We start from the raw sequence: 8209 nt of genomic DNA on the forward strand, positions 1-8209 counted from the left end.
AGCAAAATAGGGGGGGCGGGGAGAAAGAAAAGCATTGGATTTCCTAGGAGGAAATGTTTCCCTCGAAAAGAAGGTGGAATTGGCTTTAGATATCAGCTAAGCTGTGGTGGAACTTTAAAGTTTCAACATCGTCATTGTGGGGAGCTTTTATGTGGAATAATTATTATAAGAAACATCATTCCTCCATTGCGACAGCGTCAGGAGCATCACAGGTTTAGAAAAAAATGATAAGTGTAAGGGAAGAAATAGAACATGAAATCTGGTGGCAATTAAAATCAGGAAATGTGATCTTTTGGTTTGATAATTGGACCAAATTGGGTGCTCTATATTTTTTGGAGGATGATATTAGAGGAGAGGGGGAGATAGAAGTGAAGGAATTTATAAGGAATGAAGAATGGGATAGGAGAAAGTTGCTACTTTTTATATCTGAGGAGATGACAGATCATATTACTACCAACATCAGCCCGACCTTAGTGGAGAACGGTAATGATTCAATTTGGTGGATGGGAATGTAAGTGGGAGGTTCTCTGTTAAGTCAGCATTTAAAATTTTGAGGGCCAAAAGCGAGGAACAACAATGGACTAATAATATGTGGATAAAATGCCTGTCTTTTAAGATTAGTTTCTTTCATTGGAGACTGTGGAAAAGGAGAATAGCAACAGAAAACAATCCCCGAAGAATGAACATTAACATTGTTTCCAGATGTTATTGTTGTGAGGAGTTTCAACAAGAGACCATGTCCCACCTTTTTCTAACAGCTCCCACGGCTCTAAAGCTATGGAAACAGTTTGCTTCATGCGCAGGTATTAAGATGGACAATATGCATCTTCAACAAGTAATCACAATTTTTTGGATTGTACAAGGTTCAAAGAAGTTGAAAGCAGGATTAAAGGAGATTCCTCCTATTCTTTTGTGGGAATTATGGAAAAGGAGAAATTCCAGACTACCTGATAAGGTATATAGTTATGAAAGACTTTGTTTTACAAGTTTAAATACTATATATCAGTTCATTAAACTAAATTATCCATGGCTGGAGATTCCAAAAGAGTGGGGTGGGGGGTATAGTTCAAAAGCTTTAAAGATACAAACCTAGTTTACACTATTTTCTGGTGAAATAGAAACTCCCAGAGATTGGATGGGCTAAGTGTAACTCAGATGGGGTGAGTAGAGAAAATCGAGGTGAAAATGCTTATGGATTTTGCATTAGAGATACTCACAGAAACCTGATAGTTGCAGCAGTAGGACCAATAGGCATAGATACAAACAAGGAAGCAGAGGCTAGAGGTATGCTTAATGGTCTGAGAGAATGTAGATGTAGAATGCTCTAAAATGTTATTCTAGAAACTGATTCACTCAGTTTAAGAAACATAGTAATGCAGGAGTGGAAGATCCTTTGAAAAATAGTGGAGATTGTGGAGGAAATAATTAAATTGCAAATGGAAATGCATGTGATTATCAAACATATTTTCAGGAAAGCAAATTAATTAACAGATAAATTAGCAGGTATGGCTATTAAGCAGGAACAACACATGCAGTTTCAATCATTCCAACAGCCACCAACAGAATGCAAGAAAATTATGAGCATGGATAAAGCACAGGTAACAATACTGAGGATAAAAACAAAGAAGATAAACAACAGCAGTCATTATTAGATACAGATCCAAAATACTGCAGGCTCACAGATATGATATGTACAGAGAGTCTTGCCATCCTAAGGCTCACATACCTATGAGACTTAAGCTACCTAGCCTATGCTATGTCATCTTACAAAAAGGGTCACCAAAAAAAAATGAGGGTCATGGAGTCAGTTGGGAAGATTATGTGCAGCCACTGATGAAGATAATCTTGAAAAGGAGCATATGGGCATCTTGCTCAAGGAGATGTTCTCAAGAAAAAGGAAAGGAAGAGATCTATAATGCTAGCTACTCACAAGTAATAAATTCATTGGTGGCAGTGACTCAGCATCTCAGTAAAAACAACCATAGTCCTCCCTCTTCCATCACATCTAAAGAAGTAGGAAAATGAGCTAAAGAAAGTTGTATATCAATAAATCATTGAAGATAGGAAAATGGTAATACCTTTGTGAGTTAAACAAGACAAGCTCCATCTTGGGAAGATTACCAACAAGGTTGATAACCCACAATCGAAGCAGAGTAAATGTGGTGTTGCTCAAGCGACGCCATTTGCGGAAGATTGTTGGAAGCTTTCAACTTAGGACAAGGTTGTCGGGTCTTCAGCCACAATGTTATGGGCTTATTTCCTTTTTAGTCCCTTTTCGTTTGGGCTCACTTGAGTCTTTTCTTGTACAAATTTATTTTTAATAAATAAAAGGGCCATACCCAAAGTTAATTTTAAAAAACAAACTAAAAGTGGAAGAAGCGTTTAACTTTTTTTTTAAGCCAACTGGAACAAGAAGTTGATTAACGACTTCACTGCTCTACTTGATTCGAGAACGATAAGAAAATAAAAATTGAGCTGGAATTCTCACTACTCTAAGGCTGGAAACTGAATTCCAATATCCTAACCGAATAAAGAGAACTTTTTAGCCCTTTTCATTGGAAAAAAACCTTGTTATTTAGCCAAATCCCTTACTTATATTGGGGTTCTTGCTTTAGAACATTATTAACCTTCATCGACTAATAGTGAGGGTATATAGGAACAAAACTAAATGAAATTTGAGCATGTGGGACTTTGCAAAATTCTAAAATCCTTAAAGGATAAGGCTATGAACTGGACTGTATGATTTGGTACGAATTTTAGAATTTTTCAGAAAAAAGGGACTAATCAAAATGCTATACGTAGTAGCCTCTAGAACCTTTGAGGTTCGTATCTCATGCTGGACATGCACTGACGTTAAAAGAAAGAGTTTTTAAGGCGGTGCATTGCATTACGTTTGTACGGGATTAGTCATTCGATGTTGGGGTTGCAGTCATTGTTGTTGAAGTTGTTGCTATCGCGGTTATTTATTGTTGCTGATATGGTTGTTTCGGGTTAAGGGAATATAAGGGGTGTGAGGGATTGGGCCTGGATGGTCGGTGGGAAGCTATTGGCCTTGGAGTGTGGTATAATGCTGGTGGACTGTTGATATTATTGTTTCTAGAAAACGGGGTGGGGGGATGGGGAGAGAAGGAGAGTATATTAGGCTGTTTGGGATTAGGTTGTTTAATAAATAGTCCTAGGTTAGAATTTTAGTCATTTTTTATTTAAATTTTGACCATATAGAAAAATGATTGACCAATTGAATTACAATTGTGGTCCAATAGATTTCAATTAAGGTCAAATTAAATAAATTGAATTAAAATTTAAAGGAAAAAAAGTGCAAGCCTATATTTTGGTGAAATTTGTAATTATGCATCCTAAACTTTGTAGGGGTTCTATGACCCCTAGACTATTTTTACCGTATTTAACTGGCATATATTTGACACTTGAATCACTACGTATATTTCACACACATTGAGCGCATGAAAAAAATGTTTGATAAGGGGCAAATATATACCAGTTAAATATAGTTAAAAATAGTCATGGCCCACACACACACACCCCCACCCCCCGCAAAGTTTAAGGTGCGTAACTGCAAATTTTGTCTGAGTACACGTATTTTTCGCATATTTTCTCAAATTTAAAATAAATTGACAACTAATTGAATCCTAACTTCTTTGTTTAGTAAAATAATTATTTAAGTTAAAAAAAATTATACGATCTTGTATATATGAATACAAGAATATATAATCGCTACTTAAAATGACAAAATTACCTAGATAAATATTTTGAAAAGTTTTTATTCGAAATAAAATAATGTTGTAATTTTATTTAAGATCGAAACAACTCATAATTAAATTTAGTTGTGTAGGATAAAATTAGATATCAGCAATGTCCATATTTAAGAAGTTGAGATACGAAATTGAAATAAATCATCTCCGAGATATCAAATAATTTTTTTATCAAGGATAGTTAAATATACATTGTACTCTTTTTAATTAATCAAGGTGTTTTTCTGATAAGTTTCTTAATGAGGTAATACTTAAGCTATATTAGAAGATATGTGTACTCGTTTTCTTCTACTAAAATTTTTTTGTACTAAATTTTTTTTACTAAGATTTTATCGAGGTTGCATTTTCTACGGACATTCTAAGAAAATTGTTACAAATCCTATGAATATGATTATCTTTTTCGTACTTCTCTTGATTATTCGTGTACCAAATAAATAAGTCACGAAATGTCTTTGAAAAGATATTTTGAACTAATTAAGTGGTCATTCTCATGTGAAATATAAATCAAAAGAGAGGAAAAAAAATGTTCGTTCTCAATTCAGAATATGTAGAAACTAAAAATAAAAAATTTGGTTAGCTCTCTAAATTTTATTGGTGTCAGATAAATTGAAATAGAGAGAGTAAAATATATTATCTGAAAATTATGTAAAATATTAAAAAATATGATAATTAACAACTTAAAATATTTAAAATAATACAACAATCAAAAAGTTATATTAAGAATATCTTTATAACGAAGAATATAAAAAACAAGTCCAGAAAATAAAAACACTTTGTAAAGAATTACCAAAATTACAATTCCCAAACGAAAATAGAAAATTTATATATATAGTAGAAGCAGATGATAGTGAATGTAGTTATGGAGAAGTACTTAAATATAGGTATGAAAATGAAAAAATAGAACATCATTATAGATATTATTCAGGAACGTTTAATGAAACAAAAATAAAATGAAAAATAAATAGAAAAGAATTATGTTCATTATATAAATGTTTATTAGCATTTGAGCCCTATATTGTATATAACAAGTTTATTGTACGAATAGATAATACACAGGTACGTTGGTGGCTAACAAAGAAAATACAAAATTTAGTTACAACAAAAGAGATTCGGAGACTAGTATTGAATATATTAAATTTTACATTTACAATTGAAGTAATTAGTACTAACAAAAACGTTATTGTAGATTACATATCAAGACAAAGCTACACAGACTGATATAATAGAAGATGATGCTTTAGAAAAGATATTCAAAACCCTAACTACGCTTTCAATAAAAGTGGACAGTATGGGTAATGAAATAGAAAAGCTAAAGACTAATGAAGATAAACTGAAGTCTGTAGCTATAAATCAGCTAACTCAGCAGTGTGCAGAGCTATGTCGATCGGAAGACATTAAAATTCCAGAGCTAGAAGGAGACATTGGGACACTCCATAAAATCCATAACGTTTATCAATCTATAATTGCAGGTACAAGCAGAGGAGTTATTGGACAAAGATACCAGAATATGAACTTAAATAAGACATTTGAAAAATTATTTACACCAAAAATACAAAAAAACCTCTTGAACATACCACCACAAATTACCACATATCGAGATAGTTTGAACCAAAATAAAAAAATTTATAACTATACAGCCAAAAAATACATAGAAAATATCTACCGAGTATAAACTTTTCTAAACCTTAACCCCAGAGCTACAGATATTAAAGAACCCAACACAAACTATATAACTCAAAGATTACAAGGTCACAACAAGCTAATTGCACTACCCAAAATCAACTCAAGCTTAATAAAAACTTGTTTTGATTATGAATTATTAAATACCATATACACCTAAGATGGAGAACAACTATCAGCTATGAAAGAATTATAAAAAATATTCAACACCTATAAAAGAGTAACCAAAGAAAATCTATTTTATATAAAGTGTTATACTGCACCAACAGAGATATTATACGACGAGATAAAATCAATTATACAAGTTGTAAAAATTGGATTAACCAGAGATATGATTATACCAGAAAATATCGTCCAGCAGCCAGAGATACCCAGAATCGAGATACCTGATTTTCATGTAAACAAACGACTTCTTGGACTAGCTACAATTATTCAAAAACTAGCAAACAATTATACCAATGGACACTGAATATGAAGCTATTATTCAAGAGACCATCAGATTATTTATTCAAATTCAAAAGCATTACGACAAACAGATATGAAAGATGTTAGACAATGGATAATGACATTACTTAACCCAGAAAAACAATCTATTGCAAGAGCAATTAAGAGAGAATTTATTTCAGACGGATTATTGACAAGATATTGCAAGATAATTGAACATAAATATCCAGATCATCAATGTTCGAAATGTAATGGAGAAGATAATATTGTCACAGACGTACAACTAGAATAAATAAATAAAAAAAAATCAACCAAGAAGATAAGCATACCAGCTGAAAAGAAGATAAAAAAGCAGCAGAAACGACAAAAAGAAGATAACAACAGAGCAATAATGAAAGACAAGCTATTAAATTGTGAAAGCGACATGTAACAAACTTTCACAATTTTCTTCTCGTAAATTATTAGAAACTATTGTATAGTTTGACTATTATTAGTCTAAAGCATTAATAACTTTTGTCTTTTTAGACTTTTTGTAGAAACTATTGTATAGTTTGACTATTATTAGTCTAAAGCATTAATAACTTTTGTCTTTTTAGACTTTTTGTATAGTAAAGTCGGTTAGGAGTTTTTGTAAAGTTTTAAAAAACGTGTAAAATTAGAGAAAATTTTGTAAAATTTCAAATTATAAATAGAAGGGATCGGAGGCAGAATGAAAGTAAGCCTTCATGCGTTGAAACAAAAAACTCTCTCTTGTCTACAACAAATAATTTGATTATTTAAAAAACAGGTATATTTCAATGGAAAAATCTATGGAGGAAAAAAGCTTAGAATTATCAAAACTACCAGAACAGGTATATTCATTTACTATTATGAATAATTAAATTCATAAATTCCTAACAATCATAATATGATAAAATAAGTTCAAGTTAGTTGCTTTATAGTAGAATTATTCGAAAAATAGCATGTTAAGAAGTTTATTAGCAAAGTGGAAAAGGAGAAAAATCCATAAGAACTATGTCATCCTAAAGATGAAATCAGTGAGACAAGAAAGCCGTGATATGGGAGTAACCAGAGTAGAGACGTTGTTTAAGGGAAAAGTATTCAGATTACCAAACTAATAGTAATCGAAGAATATGTTATTTAAGAATAATCTAGTATATAACAATCTAAAGTGATCATATTTTGTTATGTGCATGATTGAAGAGAATATTTTAAAAATAACGATTTTATGAAAAATGGATAATTATTTATCTGACGAAATAGTAGATAAATTTAAAATACTCGTTTTATATGTACTTAAGGATATAGAAATAGAAGATATAAGAAAAATCATATTGGAAAAAATATTTGATAGATATTTTATGACTAGAATTAATTATATACCACACCTACCAAACTACACTTATAAATATTTACATACCAAACCCACATACTAACTATGATAAATTATGTATATTTAGAATTTTGAAAAATAGATATAAAATACATACAATTTCTTAGTGAAAATATAAAAGAATTAATGAGATTAAAACAAACAACTAAAAAATATTATAATAAAGTATTTAATCAATTTTAAATGATAGATTATCTTAAAATATTAATCATATATATACTTAGAGATATAAAAATTATAAATATTAAGAGAATAATATTAGAAAAAGTATTAGACTATGAAATTGAAACTATAAATTGGATAGAACAATTATACCTGGATAATTACCCAGATTGATATATTCAGATTAAGAAATGTTAGAATATATTAGAAAAACTAGAGAAAATCAAAATAATCTAAATGAAGAAATTAATTATAGAAACCGAATTAGAAAAATAATAGAGAATTTAAAAGAAAAATTAATATGGATAGAAGAATCTTAGAAAATTTAGGAAAAAGTACATGTGATAGTTTATATAATTTAAAAAACTTGCTACGAGAAGAACAACACAAGATAATAAATAGCATTAAAAATCTAGAATTAGATATATATTACAGTACAATTAGGATAAATTACTATACAGAAATTTGTAACTCTGCAATTACTACAAGATAAAATGATAGACTATAAATATTTAAAATATTGGAGATAAAATATAAAAAAAATAATATTATTAGAAAAACTTATAAAAGATAATCTAATTGAATATTTTAAAATAAAAATATAAAATATTTACAATACATTAAAAATAATATAAAAGAATTACGAAAGCTTTAAAAAAAAAATTACTATACTAAAACATTTAACGTATTACCATATAATCACACCAAATATATAAAACTAACGTAAATAAACATTCAGCTAAATTGCTGGAAAGGTTCA

At 30.0% G+C, this 8209-nt stretch overlaps 1 long non-coding RNA gene across 1 annotated transcript; it reads right to left on the reverse strand.

Moving 5' to 3' along the window:
• Window positions 1-1608: 1608 nt before the first annotated feature.
• Window positions 1609-3108, reverse strand: LOC107838955. Its single transcript, XR_001664918.2, has 2 exons — window positions 2079-3108; window positions 1609-2005 (listed from the first exon to the last, which is right to left on the reverse strand). It is a non-coding gene; the product is annotated as an uncharacterized LOC107838955 (long non-coding RNA).
• Between the last annotated feature and the right edge of the window lie 5101 nt (window positions 3109-8209).

This window comes from Capsicum annuum, chromosome 8 (assembly GCF_002878395.1).
Source record: "Capsicum annuum cultivar UCD-10X-F1 chromosome 8, UCD10Xv1.1, whole genome shotgun sequence".
In the NCBI taxonomy this organism is placed as follows: domain Eukaryota; kingdom Viridiplantae; phylum Streptophyta; class Magnoliopsida; order Solanales; family Solanaceae; genus Capsicum; species Capsicum annuum.